Genomic DNA, 26,111 nt, shown 5'->3' on the forward strand with positions numbered 1-26,111 from the left:
CCATCTGGTCCTAAGCTTCCCAAGCTTTTTTGTTGTTGTTGAGAGGTTTTTAAAATTATGAATTTAAACTTCTCATTTGTTATTCATCGTTAGGACTTTCTATTCCTTTCTGAATCAGTTTGTATGTTTCTAAGATGTCATCCACTTCTAGGTCATCCAATTGTTCACCTATGTTTGATCATAAAATAGTCTCATATGATCCTTTTTATTTCTGAGGCATCTGTTGTAATGTCTCCTTTTTCATTTATGATTTTATGTGCTTTTTTCTTACTTAGTCTAGCAAGAGTTTCTTTATCTTCTAAATAAAGCCAACTATCAGTTTAGTTGATTTTTAATTTTTAAAATTATTTTTATGATGTATTTGTAGTATTAAGTTAGGTGGTTTATTTTGTATTTTTTTTATTTTTTAATGTAGGCAATTACTGCTACAACTTCCCTTTTAGTACAGTGTTTTGTTTGTTTTGGTATTGTGTTTTCATTTTCTTTTGTCTTTAGGTATTTAAAAAATTTCCTTTAATTTCCCCTTTAATCCAATGGTCATTCAAAAGTGTGTTGCAAATTTTCATGTATTTGTGAATTTTCTCATTTTTTTGTTATTGATTTCTAATTTAATTCCATTGGGTTGCAAAAGATTCTTAGAATGATTTCAATCTTTTAAAATTTGCTAAGACTTGTTTTGTAATCTAACTTGCGGTCTGCCTTGTAGAATATTCTGTACATTTGAAAATGTATGCTCTTCTGCTATTGGGTGAAAGTTCTGTATATGTTGGCTAGGTCAATTTAGTTGATAGTATTGTTAAAGTCAGCTATTTTTTAAAATTAATTATCTGTGTGAGTTTTGTATCTATTATTATAAGAGGAGTATTAAAGTCTCCTACTATTATTGTATCACCATCAATTTCTCCCTTTGGATCTGCCAGTGTTTGCTTTACATATTTTGGTGTTCTAATGTTAGATATGTATATATTGATACTTGTTATATCTTTCTACTTAATTGACCCTTTTATCATTATACAATAAACTTCTTTGGCCATAAAAACAACTTTACTTAAATTCTATTTTTTCTGATTTAAGCATAACCATCCCTGAGTTCTTTTTGTTAAAATTTGCATGAAATATCTCTTTATAGACCTTCACTTTTATACTCCTTCACTTTAGCCTATTAGTGTCCTTAATTCTAAAGTGAATATCCTGTAGATAGATACCAGATCTTGGTTATTCTAAAGTGAATATCCTATAGATAGATACCAGATCTTGGTTTATCCACTCAGCTACTCTATTGCTTTATATGGGAAATTTAATTCATTTACACTTAAAGTAATTGCTAATGTGTGAGAACTTACTGTTGCCATTGTGTTTATTGTTTCTGTTTTGTGAGTGATTTGATCCTCTCTTGTTTTCCTTTGTTATTTGATGATTTTTGCAGGGATTTGCTTTGACTGTTTTCTCTTTATCTTTTTTTTTCTCTATTATACATTTTTCTTTGCAGTTACCTCAGCATTTGCATAAAATGTCTTGTATTTGTAAACATTTACACTGATTTCATAACAACTTAACTTCAATTGTACACAGCAGTACTATACTTTCTCACCCCTAACTTTGTTGAGCTTTTTAGTCAGTTTTTTTTGTTTGTTTGTTTGTTTTTGACAGAGTCTGGCTCTTGCCCAGGCTGGAGTTCAGTGGCTGATCTCAGCTCACTGCAACCTCTGCCTTCCGGGTTCAAGTGATTCTCCTGCCTCAGCCTCCCAAGTAGCTGGGATTACAGGCATGCACCACCAGGCCCGGCTTATTTTTCTATTTTTAGTAGAGATGGGGCTTCACCATGTTGGCCAAGATGGTTTAGAACTCTTGACCTCGGGTGACCCACCCACCTCGGCCTCCCAAACTGCTGGGATTACAGGCATGAGCCACCCTGCCTGGCCCAGTTTGCTTTTTTTTAACTTTATCTTTAACATGCAAGGACATCGCAATACCAGAAAAAAATCTAGGATGGGGATTGACTTCCAAGATAGCTTCTTCACACACGTGTATGGAGACTTGATGATCTCTCTTTTTTTCATGGCTTTCTCTGCCTGGGCCTCTTCATGTGTGTTGGACTTCTCAAAGCATGGCTTCTTACTCTTTTTATATAACAACTGGCTTTCGAATATCTAAAAGTGTAAAAATACAAGCCAGTTAAGGGCTTCACCAAGAAGTCATGCAGCATCAAGTCCACTTTATTTTATGAAGCAAGACTATTATAACTATCACTATATATATTACAATGGCCATTAATCTGGAAGAAATCACAGTGTTCAAAGATATATAAATATAATAATAATTACATTTAAACAAACATCTCTGATTAGTTGTGATAAACTAGAGATAAAAGAAAGATAAAAAGGAAGAAAAAAAGGGAGGAAGCAAGGGGAAGGGAAGGAAGGGAGGAAGGGAGGAAGAGAGGGAGGGAGGGAAAGAGAGAGTGAGGGAAGAAGGAAAGAAGGTCAACTAAGAAGATATTGCAATATTTTCCAGTTATGATATGATACAGGTCTAGATAAGGGCAACAGCCACAGAAATGACAAAGTGTGGGTATGGGAACTCTTGTGCAAGAAAACAGATGCTTTTGATAGTTGAATTTGATGAAATTGGAAAAGCTACATATAACTTAAATTGCATTTTATAATCCAGATGATTAAAATAATGCACAGTTGATATAGGGAGCACTTGGAAACAGACAAGTTTGTTGGATGTGAAGTACAATTTGAACAGGGTATGCCGCAGTCAAATTGTGCAATGGAAAACATAGGCCCAAAGCTCCTAGCTAGGGACTTTGAGATGAAAGTCATCAGTAAAGGGGTGACAGTTAAAAAGTCATGAGATTAGATAAAATCACACTTTGATTGAGTAATGAGAAAAAAAACAAGGCCTGAGGGTAAAATAAGGACCAGTGTAACTTTTTCAGCCTTCCCTTTGGATGGAGGGTTTGAAGTTCTTTAGCTGGCACTAATGTTGATTAATTTGAACATCAGTCCGTTCTTAGGTCCACAGAGTGTTTTAGTTCTTAATGTACATGCCAGAGATATTTTCACGTAAAATTATTTCTAATTTTTTTCAAGTAATATTGCAAACACTTAAATTTCAAGTTATTATTTCTGAATCAAAGATCTTGTTTAGCTTTAAAGGATTGATATTAAAACATAATTACTTTGAGTTTTTAAATAACTATAGTATTACATTTAAATTACAACAAGACTAACTGGAAATAACAGAAATTTCAAAAAGAAGGAAACTGGCAAGAAAAAATGTCAGGTCCCTGACTTTATTTTATTTTATTTTATTTATTTTATTTTATTTATTTTATTTTATTATTTGAGATGGCGTCTCACTCTGTCACCAGGCTGGAGTGCAATGGCGTGATCTTGGCTCATTGCAACCTCCGCCTCCTGGGTTCAAGTGATTCTCCTGCCTCAGCCTCCCAAGTAGTTGGGTCTACAGGCGTGCACCACCATGCCTGGCTATTTTTTGTATTTTTAGTAGAAATGGGGTTTCACTATGTTGGCCAGGATGGTCTCGATCTCTTGACCTCATGATCTGCCTGCCTCAGCCTCCCAAAGTGTAGGGATTAGAGGTGTAAGCCACCAGGCCAGGCCAGTCCCAGACTTTGTATATTGTGATACATAAAAACATAGAAAAAATGATCAAAATTCCTCACGAAAGTCATAAGTAATAAACTTAAAAAAAATAATATTTTAGAACAGTTTTAGGTTGACTGCAAAATTAGAGAAAAGTACAGTGATTTCCTATGTACTCCGTGCCCCTCCACCCCACATGTTTAGCCTTCCTCATTATCAACATCCCCCACCAGTGATACATTCACTACCATTGAACCTATATTGACACTTCATTATCAAGCAGAGTCCACAATTTACATCAGGTTTCACTCTAGGTCTGTACATTCCTATGGCTTTAGACAAATGTGTAATCACGTATATCCACCAAGATAGTATCATACAGCATATTTTTACTGCCCTAAAACTCCCCTGTGCTCTTGCTACTCATTCTTTTCTCCTCCCTAACTCCTGGCAATTATTTTTTTACTGTCTCTATAGTTTTGCTTTAGCCAATAAGTAGTCTTTCCAGATTGGCTTCTTTCATTTAGTAATATGCATTAAGATTTCCCCGTGTGTGTGTGTGTGTGGGGGGGGGGGCATAATAGCTTATTTCCTGTTAGCACTGAATAATACACTGTCTGGATGTCTGACCATTTATCCATTCACCTACTGAAAAACATTTCGGTTGCCCCCATGTTTTGGTAATTATGAATAAACATGCTGTAAACATCTTTGGGAAGGTTTTTGTGTAGACATCATTTCAACTCCTATGGGTAAATAGCAAGGAATAAGATTGCTGAACAGTTTAGTTAAAAGCATGTTTAGTTTTATAAGAAACTGCTAACTGTCTTCCAAAGTGATCGTACCATTTCACATTCCTACAAGCAATGAATGAGAGCTCCTATTGTTCCACATCCTAATCAGCATTTGGTATTGTCAGTATTCTGGATTTTGTTTATTCTAACAGTATTTTATAGATATCTCCTTGTTTTAATTTACTTTGCCCTAATAACATATGATGTGGAGCTTTTTCATATGCATATTTGCATCCGTATGTCTTCTTTGGTGAAGTGTCTGTTAAGATCTTTGACTAATTTTTTAATTGGGTCATTTCTTATTATTGAATTTTAAGAGTTCTTTGTATATTTTGAATCACAGTTCTTTCCCAGATATGTCTTTTGAAAATATTTGCTCCCAGTCTGCAATTTATTTTTTTCATTCCTTGAACAGTATCTTTTGCAGAGCCAAAATGTTTAATGTTCATGAATTCTACCTTATTAATTCTTTCTTTAAAGTATCATGCCTTTGGTGTCATATCTAAAAAGTCATTGCCAAACCGAAGGTCATCTAATTTTCTCCCATATTATCTAACAGATGCTTATAGTTTCATATTTTACATTTAGATCTGTAATCCATTTTGAGTTATTTTTTTGAAGGGTATAAATCTGTGTCTAGATTTATTTATTTTTGCATGTGGAAGTCCAGATGTTCTAACACCATTTGTTTAAAATACTATTTTTCCCCATTCAATTCCTTCACTCTTTTATCAAAGGTCAGCTGACTATAAATATGTGGGGTAATAAGCTTTTGAGGACTTTTGTATGAAAGTATGTCAAGGTTTATCTCTCTTTCATTAATCAATATAACTTCTTTTATTTCTCATTTCCGTTATAGTTCTTGTTCATCTTAATTTTAAAATAGACTTTTTTAGAGTGTCTCCTTTAAATATGTTTTCCCAAGCAAGCATTATTCTAACGTCCCTAGAAGTCAATTGTTATCATTATCAGTTTTGAGCAAAACAATTGTGGTGAAAATTATCCAGCATCATGTGAAGTGAAACTAAAGCAGATGCATTAAGGAATTCATTCAATTTTTTTCTTTTATCGTCCATATGTGTTTTAAGAATTTTGATTATTTTTAGATTAATGCCTGTTTCATGTCAAGTATTTTTCCAATAGAAAGATAATTCTGTAGACAATCTGTAACCAAGTTGTCTACATTTCCGAAGTCTGAATACAGACAATGTAAATATATATGTACGATTAAAAATAGATTCTAAAAATTTCTTAGAGTAGCAGGTTTCCATATTAACACTGTGTAATTTGCATTTCACATCAAGAATTTGGCTTTAGAAAATATGAAAAGGTATTAGTGAAGTTACTATGGCTGATACATTTGTTAGGTAGTTAGACATTAGCAGCCAAGCAGGGGTGAAAGAAAAGAGCAGAAAGCCTGTCACTAAGACAGGCTCTGGCCCACTTAAATTCAGCCCTCACACTGCCCTAACTTGACCCTAAGGATGGAGTTTGTGGTTACGTCTGTGGTTAGCATATCCTGGAAAAAAATATACTAGGCCATAGATAAACTCTTCAAGTGGTAAATGTCCAGACCATCTAGGCTGCAATCCCAGGTAACCTCATCCTAATTATGTAGTCATTATAATAAAATTTACCTGTGATTTTGCCCTCCCCCGACCAAAATGGACTTTTCTCAATGGATTATGAGTAAGAATATATGTGGTGTAACCTCAGTTATATAACCAAAAACTGGCAAGCAAATGACATCATCCTGTCACTCAAATACAGCCCAAGCCTTAACGCCTCCCCACAAACCTGATGAATGCACCCTGAGCTCTACAAAGAGGGGCTGATTTCACGTCACAGGACCCAGCCCGCTCTCCCTCTGAGGTTGTACGACGGTACTTCAGTAAACTGTGCTTTGAGTTTGCATTTTGGCGTTAGTTGGCAATTCTTTGCTCACTATCACAAGAACTGACAGTGCTGCTCCACAGCTCTGCCTTGTTTCTCTCCAGCCTTGCTGATCTCCTTGGTTGGACAATTCATCCCAATGCAGAATCCTTGGTAACACATTGACAAAAAAACAACAACATAGAGCTATTCAAACGATACAGAAAAGAATATTTACTGAGGTAAAAATATCAAGCTTAGATTATTAATGTAAATATGGTTACTAAGTAGTATTTCTGGTTAAAGATGAGCAATTAAATATGTTGAATGATCCTTCCAAAAATATATTTGAATATGCTGAATAAATGTAAAAATCAAAACCAATTAATCACAGGAATGGGAAGCAAAATCAATGACACTAACCAGGAAAGAGAATCTTCATGCAGAAAATTAGCTCTTCAAAGACCCTAAAGAAAAACACCCAGGCCGGGCGCGGTGGCTCACGCCTGTAATCCCAACACTTTGGGAGGCCGAGGGGGGCGGATCACAAAGTCAGTAGACCGAGACCATCCTGGCTAACACGGTGAAACCCTGTCTCTACTAAAAATACAAAAAAAATTAGCTGGGCGTGGTGGCAGGCGCCTGTATTCCCAGCTACTCGGGAGGCTGAGGCGGCCAAATGGCGTGAACCTGGGAGGTGGAGCTTGCAGTGAACCGAGATTGTGCCACCGCACTCCAGCCTGGGCGGCAGAGCAAGACTCCATCTCCAAAAAATAAATAAATAATAAAAATAAAAAAATAAAAAACAATAAAAAACACCCAGGCTGTAGGCCCCTGCTCTTCGTTGCCGGGCCCAAACTACGAAGCTAGGGGCTCTGTGATCAAAACATTCCTAGACATTCCCAGGTGAGCTAAGGAAGTACTGTGTTCTACGTTTTCCCATATTGTTTAAATTCTAAATCTCATTAGTCACAGATTGCAAAGCACAGGATACAAAGCAGACAGCTAGAAAGAAAGGGCACAATACTAATAGTTTAATCATTGAACTCTTAGGATAAAATCATAAAGCAGAAAACAGGAAAAAAGCTTTAAAGTAATTATAATCAGTAATTAATATTTTCAGAAACTTTTGAGAAATTATCATACCCAAGAAATGGAAAATCTCAGAAGAAAAATTACAGAAGCTTTTGAAAACTGAAATATAATTGTTGAAATTCAGATAGTAACACCTTTTACAAATGGTCTGAATATTCTAATTAAAGATTAAATTGAGAAATTCTCTGAGGATGCAGAATAAAAAAACAGAGGTGGAAATATGAAATAACTATTTATAAATATGAAACACAGAGCCCAAAATTCCTACATACATTCTTCTAATTCCTTTTTTTTCTTTTTTTTCTTTTATTTTATTATTATACTTTAGGTTTTAGGGTACACGTGCACAAAGTGCAGGTTTGTTACATATGTATCCATGTGCTATATTGTTTTGCTGCACCCATTAACTCATCATTTAGCATTAGGTATATCTCCCAATGCTATCCCTCCCCCCTCCCCCCACCCCACAACAGTCCCCGGAGTGTGATGTTCCCCTTCCTGTGTCCATGAGTTCTCATTGTTCAATTCCCACCTATGAGTGAGAACATGCAGTGTTTGGTTTTTTGTCCTTGCGATAGTTTACTGAGAATGATGGTTTCCAGTTTCATCCATGTCCCCACAAAGGACACGAACTCATCATTTTTTATGGCTGCATAGTATTCCATGGTGTATATGTGCCACATTTTCTTAATCCAGTCTATCGTTGTTGGACATTTGGGTTGGTTCCAACTCTTTGCTATTGTGAATAGTGCCGCAATAAACATACGTGTGCATGTGTCTTTATAGCAGCATGATTTATAGTCCTTTGGGTATATACTCAGTAACGGGATGGCTGGGTCAAATGGTATTTCTAGTTCTAGATCCCTGAGGAATCACCACACTGACTTCCACAATGGTTGAACTAGTTTACAGTCCCACCAACAGTGTAAAAGTGTTCCTATTTCTCCACATCCTCTCCAGCACCTGTTGTTTCCTGACTTTTTAATGATGGCCATGCTAACTGCTGTGAGATGGTATCTCACTGTGGTTTTGATTTGCATTTCTCTGATGGCCAGTGATGATGAGCATTTTTTCATGTGTTTTTTGGCTGCATAAAAGTCTTCTTTTGAGAAGTGTCTGTTTGTGTCCTTCACCCACTTTTTGATGCGGTTGTTCATTTTTTTCTTGTAAATTTGTATGAGTTCATTGTAGATTCCGGATATTAGCCCTTTGTCAGATGAGTAGGTTGCAAAAATTTTCTCCCATTCTGCAGGTTGCCTGTTCACTCTGATGGTAGTTTCTTTTGCTGTGCAGAAGCTCTTTAGTTTAATTAGATCCCATTTGTCAATTTTGGCTTTTGTTGCCATTGCTTTTGGTGTTTTAGACATGAAGTCCTTGCCCATGCCTATGTCCTGAATGGTATTGCCTAGGCTTTCTTCCAGGGTTTTTATGGTTTTAGGTCTAACATGTAAGTCTTTAATCCATCTTGAATTAATTTTTGTATAAGATGTAAGGAAGGGATCCAGTTTCAGCTTTCTACATATGGCTAGCCAGTTTTCCCAGCACCATTTATTAAATAGGGAATCCTTTCGCCATTGCTTGTTTTTGTCAGGTTTGTCAAAGATCAGATAGTTGTAGATATGCGGCATTATTTCTGAGGGCTCTGTTCTGTTCCATTGATCTATGTCTCTGTTGTGGTACCAGTACCATGCTGTTTTGGTTACTGTAGCCTTGTAGTATAGTTTGAAGTCAGGTAGCGTGATGCCTCTAGCTTTGTTCTTTTGGCTTAGGATTGACTTGGCGATCCGGGCTCTTTTTTGGTTCCATACGAACTTTAAAGTAGTTTTCTTCCAATTCTGTGAAGAAAGTCATTGGTAGCTTGATGGGGATGGCATTGAATCTATAAATTACCTTGGGCAGTATGGCCATTTTCAGGATATTGATTCTTCCAACCCATGAGCATGGAATGTGCTTCCATTTGTTTTTATCCTCTTTTATTTCATTGAGCAGTGGTTTGTAGTTCTCCTTGAAGAGGTCCTTCCCATCCCTTGTAAGTTGGATTCCTAGGTATTTTATTCTCTTTGAAGCAATTGTGAATGGGAGTTCACTCATGATTTGGCTCTCTGTTTGTCTGTGATTGGTGTACAAGAATGCTTGTGATTTTTGTACATTGATTTTGTATTCTGAGACTTTGCTGAAGTTGCTAATCAACTTAAGGAGATTTTTTAACACCCCACTGTCAACATTAGACAGATCAACCAGACAGAAAGTTAACAAGGATATCCAGGAATTGAACTCAGCTCTGCACAAAGTGGACCTAATAGACATCTACAGAACTCTCCACCCCAAATCAACAGAATATACATTTTTTTCAGCACCACACCACACCTATTCCAAAATTGACCACATAGTTGGAAGTAAAGCTCTCCTCAGCAAATGTAAAAGAACAGAAATTATAACAAACTGTCTCTCAGACCACAGTGCAATCAAACTAGAACTCAGGATTAAGAAACTCACTCAAAACTGCTCAACTACCTGGAAACTGAACAACCTGCTCCTGAATGACTATTGGGTACATAATGAAATGAAGGCAGAAATAAAGATGTTCTTTGAAACCAACGAGAACAAAGACACAACATACCGGAATCTCTGGGACACATTCAAAGCAGTGTGTAGAGGCAAATTTATAGCACTAAATGCCCATAAGAGAAAGCAGGAAAGATCCAAAATTGACACCCTAACATCACAATTAAAAGAACTAGAAAAGCAAGAGCAAACACATTCAAAAGCTAGCAGAAGGCTAGAAATAACTAAAATCAGAGCAGAACTGAAGGAAATAGAGACACAAAAAACCCTTCAAAAAATTAATGAATCCAGGAGCTGGTTTTTTGAAAAGATCAACAAGATTGATAGACCGCTAGCAAGACTAACAAAGAAGAAAAGAGAGAAGAATCAAATAGATGCAATAAAAAATGATAAAGGGGTTATCACCACTGATCCCACAGAAATACAATCTACCATCAGAGAATACTACACACACCTCTATGCAAATAAACTAGAAAATCTAGAAGAAATGGATAAATTCCTTGACAAATACACCCTCCCAAGACTAAACCAGGAAGAAGTTGAATCTCTGAATAGACCAATAACAGGTTCTGAAATTATGGCAATAATCAATAGCTTACCAACCAAAAAGAGTTCAGGACCTGATGGATTCACAGCCGAATTCTACCAGAGGTAGAAGGAGGAACTGGTACCATTCCTTCTGAAACTATTCCAATCGATAGAAAAAGAGGGAATCCTCCCTAACACATTTTATGAGGCCAGCATCGTCCTGATACCAAAGCCTGGCGGAGACATAACCAAAAAAGAGAATTTCAGACCAATATCCTTGATGAACATTGATGCAAAATCCTCAATAAAATACTGGCAAACCGAATCCAGCAGCACATCTAAAAGCTTATACACCATGATCAAGTGGGCTTCATCCCTGGGATGCAAGGCTGGTTCAACATATGCAAATCAATAAATGTAATCCAGCATATAAACAGAACCAAAGACAAAAACCACATGATTATCTCAATAGATGCAGAAACGGCCTTTGACAAAATTCAACAATGCTTCATGCTAAAAACTCTCAATAAATTAGGTATTGATGGGACGTATCTCAAAATAACAAGAGCTATCTATGACAAACCCACAGCCAATATCATACTGAATGGGCAAAAACTGGAAGCATTCCCTTTGAAAACTGGCACAAGACAGGGATGCCCTCTCTCACCACTCCTATTCAACATAGTGCTGGAAGTTCTGGTCAGGTCAATCAGGCAGGAGAAGGAAATAAAGGGTATTCAATTAGGAAAAGAGGAAGTCAAATTGTCCCTGTTTGCAGATGACATGATTGTATATCATTCTTCTAATTCCTGTTAGGAGTTCTTGAAAGAAAAAAAAAACACAAAAGATAGAGAACAGAAAGTAAAGTAATTTAAGACGAAAATCACTGTGTGCTACAAAAAGACCAAATTAACCCATTAAATATAACACAGAAAAATTGATCAGTAATTCTCATTTTGGCATATACACCTGAGATTTCTGAACTCCCAAGTTAAAGAAAAAATACACAGATCATGGGCATAATTTCATAAGCACTCAGGTAGATTAAAAAATTACTTAAAAATACAAAAAGGAGTAACAGCCTGACCTGTGAATAGTGAAATTGTATTTTTCTTTTTTTATTTAATTTATTAAAGTATCAACTATTTATAATAAAAAGTGCCCATTATAATGTTATGAGTTCATTAACATAAACATCTGTTTAACTTCCGACCGAAAGAAGATATACACTTGCATTTTACTCAAAAATTTCCTTATTCCTATTCTCAATCAGCCCATCTCCCATCTCTGATATCAAGAAACCACTTATGTGCTTTTTATATCCAATGGTTGGTTTGCCTGTTCTAGAATTCCATATAAATTTATTATACAATATATACTGTTTTATGTCTGGATTCTTTCACTCAGTATACTGGTTTTGAAGTACCACAGTGCAGCAGCATATATCAATAGTTTAATTAAACATGTATATTATAATTCACTGAATGATTATACCATGACTCAGTCATCCATTCACCTGTTGGTTTGTATTTGGTTTCTTTCTAGTTTGGTCTCCTATAAATCAATATGTTTGCTAGAAAAATTATTTTCCAAGACATTTTCTGGACACATATTTTGTCTTTGATATTAATTTCTCCTGTAAGTGGAATTGCTAAGTCATATGGTAAGTGCACATTTAATTGTATAAGTAATTATCAATTTTAAAAAAATCTATGAGTCCAGGCAGCTCGATATCCTCACCTACTTTCTATCATCCATCCTTTAAATTTTAGGAAATCTGGTGATTGTGTAGAGAAATCTAATTACAATTTTAATTGGCATTTGCTTAAACAATAATAACGTTAATAATTTTATATGTGTAACAGCTGTTTTTACATTCTCTTCTAAGTACATGGCCAAACCTTTGTTGTATTTTTGAGTCATGAGTCTTTTTCTTATTGGGTTGTAATATTGCTTTATATATGAGAATCAAAATGATTTGAGATATATATATTCCACTGTATGAAATTTAATAATATACGAATGAATATGAAATATGAAATAAATATAAACTATAAAATTAATATGAAATATATAATGGATATAAAATATATACTATAGTATATGAGCATAAGAGATATAAAATATATACTGAAGATATTTTTTATACAGAGTATCCTTCAAATAAAAACTTTATTCTAATTTGGTTAAGTTCAACTTAACCTATTTTTTACGGTTAGTGTTTTTGGTGACCTGTTGATAAAAATCTTGGCTTATCAAAAATTACACATCTTCTTTCTTAAGGAATTTATATTGTTGGCTTCATCTTTAGGTCTATAGTTTACTTTACATTACTTTTTATCTACAGTGTGAACATGAGTTGAAACTTATGTTTCCTATATAGTTATTCAGATAACTCACAACCATTTATACAAACTTTCCACACTGGATTACTGAATTCCCTTGGTATCTTTGTCAAAAGTCATTTGAGAATATATGTGTAGATCTACTTCTGAACTTTTTTTTTCTGTTCCATTGTGATATGTATTTATGTTTATAGTATATCCAAACTGTATTGATTACTATAGCCTTACAGGGAGTCTTGAAATCACGTAGTGTAAGCCTCTTTGTTCATTTCTAAATTTTTCCAGTTAAGTTTTAGAATCAACTTGTCAATTTCCATAAAAAATTTTATCTATGGACCAATTTTAAGAAAATTTAACATCTTAGCAACATGTAGTGTTACAAGTCATGAACATTGTATATCTCAATATATCAGTATATTCTTTATTTTCTCTAAACTATGTTTTGTATTCTTCTTTAAACAAGTCTGGTTCATATTGTACTAAATTTATTCCTCAGTATTTCCTGTGTTTTGATGCTATCATAAATAATGTTTTTAAGTTTCATCATTAAATTGCTCATTTCCAGTGTGACAATAGTGTATATAAATATAAGTATACGGGATATAATGCATTAGTATGCAGAAATAGAATTGAATTTTGTATGACACCATATCCTGCAAACTTGAAAAAACTGCTTATTATTTGTAGCTACTTTTAATAGATTCATTAGGATTTTCTATGCTTATGATCATGTTCACAAATAATTTTACTTTTTAAAAAAATATATAGGTTAATTTTATTTTATTGCCTTATTGAAATGGCTAGTATTTCAATTACAGGGTTGAATAAAAGTGGAAAGAAAACTAATATTTGCCTTTTTTTTTTTTTTAAACATGGAGTCTCGCCCTGTTGCCCAGGCTGGTGTGCAATGGTAAAATCTTGGCTCGCAGCAACCTCTGCCTCCCGGATTCAAGTGATTCTCCTTCCTCACCCTCCTGAGTATCAGGGACTACAGGTGTGCGAAACCGCACCCAGCTAATTTTTTGTATCTTTAGTAGAAACGGGGTTTCACCATTTTGGCCAAGCTGGTCTCGAACTCCTCACCTCATGTTCCACCTGCCTCGGCCTCCCAAAGTGCTGGGATTACAGGGGTGAACCACCACACCTGGCCATCATTCAATTTTTTACCATTATTTTGTTAATGATAGGCTGTTGTATATGTCCTTTATCAGATTCTATTTTCAATTAGCAGAAATATTTTAATCAGAATGTTGAGAAGCTTTTTTTACATATATGGAGGTTGTTATGTAATTTTTCTCCATTATTCTGTTACTATTGTAATTTATTGATATAGTCATGTTCAAAAAGAATTTTTTGACTGAATGAAAAGTTTTTATTGAAGTTCTTTCTTTCATTTCTTTTTTTTTTTAAAGCTCTAAAATTGTATTTATTTTGTATTCTTTTTCTCATAAGTAACCTTTTATAAATAGAGAGAAGATAAACACAGAACCATCCAAAGCAAATACCTGGAATGTTGATCATATAACTGCATTTCACTTGTGTTAATTTTAAACTTTTCTTGTTTTCTTGATTAATTTAGCTAGACTATGATGAATTTTATTTCACTTTTAAAAGAAACAGCTTTGACTTTCATTAATTGTCTCTACTGTACATTTCTGCTTTAACTTCTGCTGTTATCATTTTACTTCTCTTTATTTTGAGTTCAATTTCAGTCTATATTTTCTTATTTGTTCAGGTAAAAGTTTAAATAACTTAAATGTGTTTCTCTTGGCTGATTTAAGTGTTTAATGATACATACATTTTTTTCTGAGTATTGCTTTTGCAACTTCCCATGGATTTTGAAGTTTTATGTTTTCAATAATATATTATTCAAATTTTTGAGTAGAAAAGTCAAACCAAAGAATACTTTGCGACCTTAAAGCAAATGGAAAAAGACATGGATGCATGAAAAAAAAAGATAAGATGAACATGAAACAGGGCCTAAATTATTGCTACACATAGTTTAGAGGTGAATTACTAAGGAAAGGAAGGAAGAAAAACAAAGAGGCTATCAAAATAATATTTCAAATGGATGGGATTACATGCTAGGTCATAACTAGGGCTACAAAGGTAGGAAAAAATATTGACTATGAAATCTTCTGTAAAGCAAACCAGAATTGTGTTCTGGCTTGTTTTATACCTCCAAAATTTATTTTTATTTACTAAGATTGTTACCATTAACATTTGCTCAGCATTCATTCTTACATGTCATAGCTTCTTTTGTCCCTATTATACATTCTTCTTTGAGTATATCCTCTAGAAGTTTTTCAAATATTTTTATTTCTCTGGACATATATTATATCCTATAGAACAAGTTTTCCTAATGTAGAGCTGAAAACATTGGGAGTCCCTGAGACTGTTTTTTGTCAGCTATCTCACTATTTTCTCAAATTTTAATGCCTTGCCTACTGTGTTGTCATTTGTACTGATAATGCAACAGCAGCAGTTGGGGAAACTGCAGGTACTGTGGCATAAATCAAGACATTGGCACCAAAATATTCCAATAGGCACTGCATTCTCCATCTTCACATACTGCAAAAATTATAAAACCCTTGACAGGCCAGGCACAGTAATGGCTCACACCTGTGATCCCAGCACTTTGGGAGGCTGAGGTACACAGACCACTTGAGCCCAGGAGTTCGAGACCAGCCTGGGCAACATAGTGGGACCCTGTCTCTACAAAAAATAACAAAATTAGCTGGGTAAGTTATCTGTAGTCTCTCCTGTTTGGATGAGGTGGGAGCATCACCTGAGCCCAGGACACTGAGGCTATGATGAGCTGTGATCGCACCACCACACTCCAGCCTGGGTGACAGAGTGAGACCCTGTCTCAAAACAAAGAAATTAATAAATTATTATTAAAAATGTTTAAAAAGTCCTTGACAAAGCATTTACTTATGGGTCCCAGCTTCTTCAGTTCAGAGATCTTCTTCATTCCTTTTCATAGCTGCATAGTAACCCATTGTGTGGAGGTTGTAATTTATTAAAATACTATCCAATATATGGGGACTTATTTACAGTTTTTTGAAATTCAAAAAAATGCTACAATGAATAACTTTGATCACATTTATTTTCATATTGTTGAAGATGTATCACCATAATAGATTCCTAGAAGTGGAATTGCTTATATCAGAAGTAAGTGCACCTAAGGATTTCTCAGCTATTGCCAAATTCCCCTTCAGAAAAGTTGTACCATTTTGAATTCCCCTAAGCAATGTGTGAAATAGCTTATTTCCTCAATAAAAGGATTGTCATATTTTAAAATATTCACTATTTTGTAGGTAAGAACAAAGATTTCAATGGTTTTCTTTTAATATGTATTTCTCTAATAATGACTGAGTTTGAAAATATTTTCATGTTATTGGTCATGTATGTACTTTTATTGAGTTGTATTTTCATGTACTTATTTTCTTCTATGCTTTTAATCATTTGTTCCTCAGTTTTAAAAGAATTTATATATACCTTTATATATTCATGACATTAACTTTTTTATTGATTTTTCAGTAATGATATTAGCCTTTGAGGCTCTGAATTTCATGTTCTTCTTACCTTTTTATTTACATGATATTTCTTCTCAGCTTATCAGATGTCTTCTGCCTTTGTTTGTGTGGTGATTTGTTTGTTTTGTCACACATTTAAAAAAATTACGTCTTAAGATTTATCAATTTTTCTCACAATCTTTGAATTTGGGTCACCGTTAAATAGACATTCACCCATGTTTTCTTCTGACACCTGTACAAATAAATGTTTAAACACTTACATATCTAATGAATTTGGAATTTATTCTTATGTATGGTGAAAGACACAGATCTAATTTAATCTTTTTTCCAAATGGCTATCCAGTTGCCCCAAAACTATTTACCTCAAAGTATTTAATAATATATATTTGTCTCTGTTTTTAAGTTGAGTTTTGAGTTTTTGAGTTGTTAACCTTATCATCTGCAAAATTTTTATTTGTATTGAAATTTATATTTTTCAGTTTCATTATACTGATATATTTACTTATCCCTTCAGAGCCAGTAGCATTACTGTTATTTTTAAATTTCATAAATACATACATATACACATATACATACATACATACATGTATGTAATATGTATTCCATTTAAAAGCGGTTTTTGAAAGCCAAAGCAACTAACCAATCAACAAAAGCCAGAAGGCAATCATGATCTTAAACTTAGATAAAACAATGTTAAGAATATGTAAAGAAAGGACTTCTTACAGTAGCCATTGTTTTTCAAATGCCTTTTTTTTCTAATCTGAAAAGGTGGCATTTGTTCATTCATTTTCAGTCAGTACTTTCTCTTATTTACGTGATATCATTATTTAGAGCAATAACAGCTGGTCTTACTGTGCTCACCTGTGCTAAAATTCTGAACATATGGCAATTCGAGCTGCAAGATTTATTCTTTGGATTGAAGTGCAATACACATAAATAGACCTTTTGGAGAATAATAGAGCAAAAAACACTCACTTCATTAGCTTCAGCTGGACTAATTTACGTTTTTGCCATCCAGCATTAGGGATTAAGCCCACACCTATACATGTACACTAGAGTGAAGGAATTAAGCAAACATCTGAATAATTCGAAGAGAAAGGGAATTTTGCCTTAATTTTTCTATTAAAGTTAGTACTTGCAAACATAAATGTGTAGAATATGTTTGTGCAGTGGTAAATTTTATATGTTAAATCTTTAATACTGCTTTATAGATTTCATTTTTTGTTGAAATGGTTGCTTGTGTTCATACTGATTAAAATAAACTGAATTTACAAAAATATATTTAGGAAAAATATTCAAAATGACTAATTTACAACATATATTAAAAATATTCTGTCTTTTCTAAGCACTTATATCAGCTCAGGGTAGCAAATTGAAATTTCAAAATTACACCTTTCGGAACATACAACACAGATTGGTGAAAGAAAAGCTACAAACACACATACGAAAATTAATTCTTATAAAGTAGTAACTAAATATTTTATATTGAAGACATAGTAAGTGACCAATAAGTTATTTTGAAGAAATTTATGAATTTATAAGCGAAATACAATTTATGTTTTAGCTTATAGACATGTTATATAAATTCAGAGATTAGTATAGGTTGGAAGTAGTCAGGCTTTAGAAGCTCAAAATTGAGATAGATTTATAAGAACATAAAGACAATGTTTATCTCATTTACTACATTTGGAATATAATAACAATTCCTTTAAAAAGGCATCAGTGACCTTTTGGAAATACAATATGCTCACATGTTTTCTTTAAATACAATATATTCTACCTTGCTCAAATTGCATTTGTGTGTGACTAAATTTTTCTTGATGTTTTCATTATAGTTAGGTACACTATTCCATCACTTTCATTTTGTAGTAATTGAAGATATGTATTACTTTATCATGCATTATGTTTAGAACAAAGAACAGATACAAGGAAAATATATTTTACTGAATCTGAGAAGCTTAACTGTGTCATAAAGCAGTATTTGTTTATAATGAACTAATGTTAGCTTAACTGGCAGGCCTCTAAAGGTAATAGCTAGAAAAAAAAATCATAGCTGAAATTGGCACTTCTGCCAGCTATTAGAGAAATTGAAATAGTTGTCAAGAATGTCACACTTGACACTGCTGAACCAAAAGGAAAAATTGAATATTTGCAGCACCACACTTCTGTCTGATTAAAGACAAATTCTGCATCAGTGAGAGATGTAAATAAATGGTTTAATATTTTGTATTAGTTATCTAGCACTACATAAATAATTACTCTCAAAATTAGGTGCTTCAAATAATACTCTTTTCTCATTATGTAGTTTCCCTGGGACAAGAATTCCAGACAACTTATCTGGGTGGTTCTTGCACAGGTTTTTTTGTGACGTTGTAGTGAAGATATCAGGCCAGACTACAGTCATATGAAGGTTTGAATGGACTAGACGAATCAGTTCCAAGATGGCTCACTACACAATGGCTGGTGAGTTGATGCTGGCTGTTGTCAATGGCCATTAGTTACTGTCATATGGATCTATCATTCAGCCAGTTGGATGTTTTCACAATACTACAACTGGCTTTCTCTAGAGATGGGGATCCATGAGAGAGCAGGACAGAAGCCACAGTGGCTATTTTAGCGTTACCTCAGAAAACATACTTTATTTCTTCAATATTTCAATAGTTACATGGACCACCAATACTCATTGTGAGTGAGGACTACACAGTAGTGTCAATACTAAGAGAAAAGGATCAATGGAGAATTTGGGAAGTGGCTTACCATAGGTTGGGTTTTTAGGAAATCAGTATCATTATAAAATGTCAATATTGCTCATAAAAAAGTAAAAAATGAAAAAACAAAGCAATAATTATTCTTTTTACCATTCCTTTCATTAAAAGTAGATAATAGCCAACAAATCCTTATTAATATGGTAAGGTTGAACATCTTCCATCTGAAAATTTGAAATTTTAAATACTCCCAAATCTGAAACTTCTTGAGCTTCACCATGACAATGCAAGTCGAAAATCCCACACCTGCCCTCATGTGACAGGAGGCAGTCAAAGACAAATAAAAAATACAGATTATTAGGCATCTCCAAAGGAAAAAAGACCCTGCCAGCCCCCTTCAACTGCAATATACCTTTTTCATACATGCTAGATTTTCCCACACTAGCACACCCATAAAGTTCAATAAAATAGCATATACGCAATCCAGGTGCACCAATAGCAGGTTGCCCATATATGGGATTGAGTCCTATGTGCATTATCTTATCCACTGTGAATTTTTGTGTTTTTTTCATAATTTCCACTTTGTGATATAAAGACGTTGTTGAAAATTTCAAAAAGGCCTGCAGATACTCCTATGAGTAAGAGTGGTAAGAATAAAAAAGGAAGCGTTTATGTTTATAGCATGGAAAGTCAAACTCTTGGAGAAACTGGACAGCAGCGTAAGCATGAAACATATTACAGAAGAGTATGGTGTTGGAATGACCACCATATATGACTTGAAAAACAGAAGGACAAACTGCTGAAGTTTTCTGTTGAACGTGATAGACATTAATAAAACATTAAAAAAAATACTGCATAAAGCTAAAAACGAAGATCTCAATCTTGTATTGAAAGAATGGATCCATCAGCATAGCTGTGAACACATGCCACTTAATGGTATGCTGACCATGAAAGAAGCAAATATCTATCATGACGAATTGAAAATTGAAGGGAACTATGAATATTCAACAGGCTGATCACAGAAATTTAAGAAAAGACACAACATTAAAGTTTTAAAGATTTGAGGTGATAAAGCATCTGCTGCATCTGTGGTGATAATAAAGCAACAGAGAAATTCATTGACCAGTTTGCAAAGGTCACTGCTGATAAAAATCTGATGCCTGAACAAGTATATAATGCATTATTGCACCAGAAAGACAGTGACTACAGGAATTAAGGCTGCCAAAGACAGAATAACTGTGCTGGGCTGTGCTTTTGCAAACGGCACACAACAAGGAAAACCTTACACCCCAGTCCTTGTTGTTTTCGAGGAGTAAATTTCTTACCAGTCCATTAGTATCCTAACAAAGGCATGGATCATCAGGGACATGCTTTCTGATTGGTTACACAAACATTTTATACCAGCAGCTTATGCTCCCTGCAGGAAGGTGGGACTGGATGACAACTGCAAGATTTTATTATTCGTTGGCAACTGTTCTGATAATCCTCCAGCTGAAACTGTCATCAAAAATAACACTTACGGCATGCACTTTTCCCCAAATATGACTTCATTAATTCAGCCATGTGGCCAGAGTATCCTTAGATCAATGAAGAATAAATAGAAAAGTGCTTTCTTGAACAGTATGCTGACGGCAGTAAACAGAGGTAAAAATACGGAGGGTTTTCAAAAGGAATTTACCATGAAGGATGTCGTTATATGTTGTTGTCAATGCTTGGTACACAATGGCTGAAGACATAGTTGTGTATACCTGGTACAACCTCTGTGACTATGTTTGGTGATAGTGATAAACAAGATGGTGACTTTGAAGGATTCCATATGTCAAGTGAGAAGAAAATGATGTATGACCTCCTTTCATAAGTTAAAATATGCATATATAACTCAAACTTCAGCAGTAAGCTGGAAGTGGATATTAAAGTTTTTAACAACCATATGAGGCTCCAGTTTTTCATTCATTGACTGATAGTGAAATAGACAAAATGGTTATGAATCAAGGTGATAGAAATAAGAGTGATGATGAAGATTATGTTAACAGTGTAGAAAAAGTGCTCATAAATGACATGGTGATAATGTGTGATGGGCTTATAGAAGGACAAGAGCACCATGCATTTATAACACAACAAGAAATGATGTTAGTTTATAAAATCAAAGAGAGACTTTTAAGACTAAAACCATTGTGAATGAGATGGATGACTCTGGAGGAAACATTTGAAAAAGTCATCCGGAAGAATGCCTCCTCAACCCTGGAGAAACACTTCCTGGTCACTCAAGTGATTCTGATGTTTCTCCTGATCTAAAACAATAGAATCAAGTAAACTCTTATTCAAAACATAGTGTCTGAGGTGGAGACTGAAAGCCTGCCATTGTTTGTTGTTGCTGTTATTTTTTCACTGTATTAATGGTATGTTATATTTTTTACTATGAAGTAGTTAAGTGTGAATAAGTATAAATGATGCCTTATTAGTAGCATATGAATCAAGAGTCAGAAAAAATGGTGATGCCACACAGCCACAGATTGTCCACATAGGTGGCTGAGACATGACAATTTTGCTTTTGGATAGTTTAGTGTATACAAACTTTGTTTCCTGCAATAAATATTTGAAATATTTTACAAAATCACCTTGAGGCTATGTGTATAAGGTATACATGAAACATAAATGAATTTTGGGTTTAGATCTGAGTCTCATTTCCAATATATCTCATTGTGTATATGCAAATATTCAAAAATTCTAATAATCTGAAATATGAAACACTTCTGGCTGAAAGCATTTTAGACAAGGAATATTCAACCTACATGTGTTTTGAAACATTAAGATGGCAGAAGAGACTAAAAAATAATTTCTAATGTCCCTATAATTAATTATATGTTTAGGAGTCTGCTAATTATAACCTTTTACAGCTCCAGGAATAAAAATGTTGTCCACTGAAGTCCAGGCATATTGCCTCTGTATAATAGCTGCCCTACTCAACTGGAACTTCTATGAAGACAAGTTCTTTGTCCTTTACCACTACAATGCTGACAGTACTTACGTATTATTCTACACAGAAAGCAACAGTAAATGTTTGCTAATTATATTATTAAAATTCGGAGAAAAATCTTCTGAGAAAACATACATTAATTTTCATGCTGCTCTTGCTAAGATACATTGGTATTCAATAGCGTGCATATACAGATGAACAACCCAAAAATATCTCAATACCTAAGTTTTGTTGCTTCAACTCTGATTTGGAGGTAGGTAAATTATATCCTGAGTGAATTATGGAGTTGGCAAAATATTCTTCATTGCACTTATCTCCAAATTTTGGTTCATTTTTCCATTTGTGTTAATCTCTGTCTTTAGAGATGGGTTTAGAATTCATCTACAGAGAAGAATTGTTTTGGCCCAGAGTTTTCCTAATACCAAGCTCTGTGTCTTTCATCAAAGTCTGAAAGGATCTGACAGATCTATTTTGTGGGCCTTTTGCATTCTCAGGGGGCTCTTTTTTCTTCCCCAGGGGTGATTTTTTTCTTCAGATATCTTGAGTTCCCTTTTCTTTAGCTACCTCTTTTGAGTGCAGAGGAACACTGTCACCGTATCTGTCATGTTCACTTGTTAATTGATGGATTTTTCTTTGAAATAAAATACTTGCTGCCAATGTATTATCTAAACCAGACAGTGCACTTCAAATGTTTCCTCTCTGAGTGGTAAGTCTGATTGAATCCTTTTAAGCATTCCTGCAGCCAAGGAAAGTACTAAAAGGGGTTATTTCAAGGTGTTTTGAAGCCAAAAGGCAAACACCAGGAAGTAGCTAAGCTAGGGTTTCAGGAAGATTGATCATATAGTTACAGCAACTGAATGGCCCAAGTTCCAACATATTTAAATTCTAGGATATTCCCTACCCTGGTCTACCTTACACAGGTATGTCTGGAAAATATCCTTTATGGTGGATATCCTTTCATGACTTTTTTTTTTTTTTTTTTTTTTTTTTGAGACCGAGTCTCGTTCTCTCGCCCAGGCTGGAGTGCAGTGGTGTGATCCCTGCTTACCGCAAGCTCTGCCTCCTAGGTTCATGCCATTCTCCTGCCTCAGCCTCACGAGTAGCTGGGACTATAGGCACCCGCCACCACGCCTGGCTAATTTTTTGTATTTTTAGTAGAGATGGGGTTTCATTGTGTTAGCCAGGGTGGTCTGGATCTCCTGACCTCATGATCTGCCCGCCTCGGCCTCCCAAAGTGCTGGGATTACAGGCTTCAGCCACCGTGCCCGGCCTCCTTTCATGACTTTTATGCCTTTGTGTTTTTCCTGTTCCAGTGGCACCATGACCTCTTCATTTTGGTCAAAAAATATTTTATAATGATAATGCAATGTAATATTATTCTACCTCTTTTCTGTTGTGCTTCTACATATCTTCTCACTTTCTTTATTCTACTTCTGGTAATGGGGCTGTGACAATAAAATACATTGTCATTATGTGATATATCTTCTTTATTAATAGACGCAACTGTATCATATAAATTATGAAGTTAAATAGTAACTACATAATCTCTACTAATTAATTAATCAGAAACAGTTATTTAGGCTTGGTGATTTTTTTGGCTATAAAAATAGCAGACATGATAGAATTAAAAATTAGTATGTTTCATAATAACATAATACAAAGACAGAAGATTATACAATTTTATAGTTGGGTTTAGATAGAAATAATCTAAAGTGCAAGAATTAGATCCAGATAATATAAGTGGCCTGCCCGAATGTTCATAGCTGAATGTTGGCAACACTAGGGTTTGAAACAGGACAAATCACCCCTCATCAAAGGTATCTAATATTTCATGTTGAGAGGGCTGAGCAAGAGATCCTGAATGGAGTATTTAGGTAGGTAGAGAGAAGGGCCAGGAAAGGGAAAATTAAAGTGAATGATGAGCTGGTGAGTCAAAAACAGAGAGGCTAGCCTTAAGCTACTACATTAAAAGGCTTACATGTATCAGTCAAGCAACACAAGAAGCGTTATGTTTTGTGTCAAACTCTGGGCTAAGTTCCTGTCTTTTCAGAGTTTGCAGTCTAACAGAAATACAGAGAAGTCAGCAACGAAATCAGTCACAATACTGACTTACAATATAATACCATAAATAATGTTAAAATAAAAATGAAATAAAATAGTTCTAACATGAATTATTTTAAAATCTCTTCTAGAGATAAAAGTGATTTATAGTGCTATAAACTAAATCATCAGAGCATGGAAATCAAGGCATTCAAAGAAGTGAAAACACCACCAAATGCCTTCGGAATAATTCTGTCATGTTTCAGCCCTACCCAATAAAATAATCATTGTCTATTTTCTCAATATAAGCGACAATCTTACATTCAATTTTACAGACATTTTACATGTTAAAATATATCATCTATAGTAGCATTTTGTTATAACTGGTAAGAAATCTAACTTAACCACCACTAAACATTGGTGCCTGCTAATCTAGCTCTATCAGTGTGTGCTGAAGAAACACTGGATAGCCCTTAGCACCATTCCAGAGTTATATTTCCAATTAATATTATCAGTGCATGATACCTACTAATAATCTGTTTGGAGGTTTTTCTGCCCTTGGGCAGTTCCCCAGGGTAGGGCAGAATAAGAATTTCACATCTGCATGCTGTTTCTTTACTCAGGAATTAAGGCGATTGCTATAGACTGAATTGAATGTTTTTGTCCCCCTAAAATTCATGTGCTGTAATAAAATCTCAAATGTGAAGATAATCGAGATGAGGTCTTTGGGAGGTGATTAGATCAAGAGGGCAGAGCTCTCAGTAACGGGAATAATATTCTCATAAGAGAGACCCATGAGAACTCTCTCGCCCCTTCTGCTCTGTGATGTCACTGTAAGATGTTTGTGTATGAACCAAGAACTGAGCCCTCTTCAGACACCAAAACTTCCAGCACTTTGATTTTGGATTTACCAGCTTCCAAAGTTGTAATAAATAAGTTTCTGCTGTTTGTAAGTTACCCAGTCTATGGGTATTCTATTTTAGCAACCCCAAAGCACTAAGACAGAAATTGATACTGAGATGTGGTGTACTTCTGTAACAAATACCTGCAAATGTGGAATTGGCTTTGAACCTGAGTAATGGGTAGAGAGGGGAAATGTTTTGAAATTGATGCTAGAAAAAGTCTATATTACTAAGAATAAATCATTAAGGATGATTGTGGTGGAAGCCTGGAAAGAAAAGAGGAACGTGTAGAGAAAGCCTGAATCTTCTTAGAGAATACCTAAGTAATCATGAGCTGAACACAGAGTATAAACAATATTCTTATGAGGTCTCACGAAAATGAAAAAAAAAACTGTTATTGAAAACTGGAAGAAAGGTGAGACTTATAAAGTGACAAAGAACTTAGCTGAATTGTGCTTATGTCCTAGTGTTTTGTGGAAGGTAGAATTTTCGAGTGATTAAATCAGATATTTGGCTGAGGACATTTCTAAGTGAAATATGGAAGGAGTGACCTGGTTTCTCCTGACAGCTATAGTAAAATATGAGAGGAGAGAAACAAATTAAGCATGGAATTGTTCATCAAGAGGGACGCACAGCTTGAAGATTTGGAAAACTCTCAGCCTGCCTGTGTTGAAGGAAATGAGAAAGCCCGCTTCATGAGAGAACGCTAAGGATGCGGGCAAGGCACTTCCAAAAAGAAGATCACGAAGCATTTCAACAGAAGCTAGGAGCTATTGTTCAAGACAATGGATAATGGCAATTCAGAGATCTTCAGAGCTGCTACTACTATTATGGGACCAGAGTGCAAACACCCGGGTCAGAGTGGTTTTAAACAAGGGTTGGAGGGATGCAGGGGGACGGAGGCATGTCACCAGCACCTGTAGAACTTTGGTACACTCTGCTTTGACAGCATCTAAAATTATGAGTTCTGTTCCCCTCACTCGAGCGTTATGTTCCTCAGCTGCCTTAGAAGTGGTTCAGATGGAACCCAGGGTGCCATGGACTGCACCCAGAACGGCAGGGGGCTGTGGCTATCTTCACCTCCATTTTAAAGAATAGGGCCTCCTGGAAGAGCCACAGGCTTAGCATCCCATCC

This window comes from Symphalangus syndactylus, chromosome 9, assembly GCF_028878055.3.
Source record: "Symphalangus syndactylus isolate Jambi chromosome 9, NHGRI_mSymSyn1-v2.1_pri, whole genome shotgun sequence".
NCBI classification, from domain to species: domain Eukaryota; kingdom Metazoa; phylum Chordata; class Mammalia; order Primates; family Hylobatidae; genus Symphalangus; species Symphalangus syndactylus.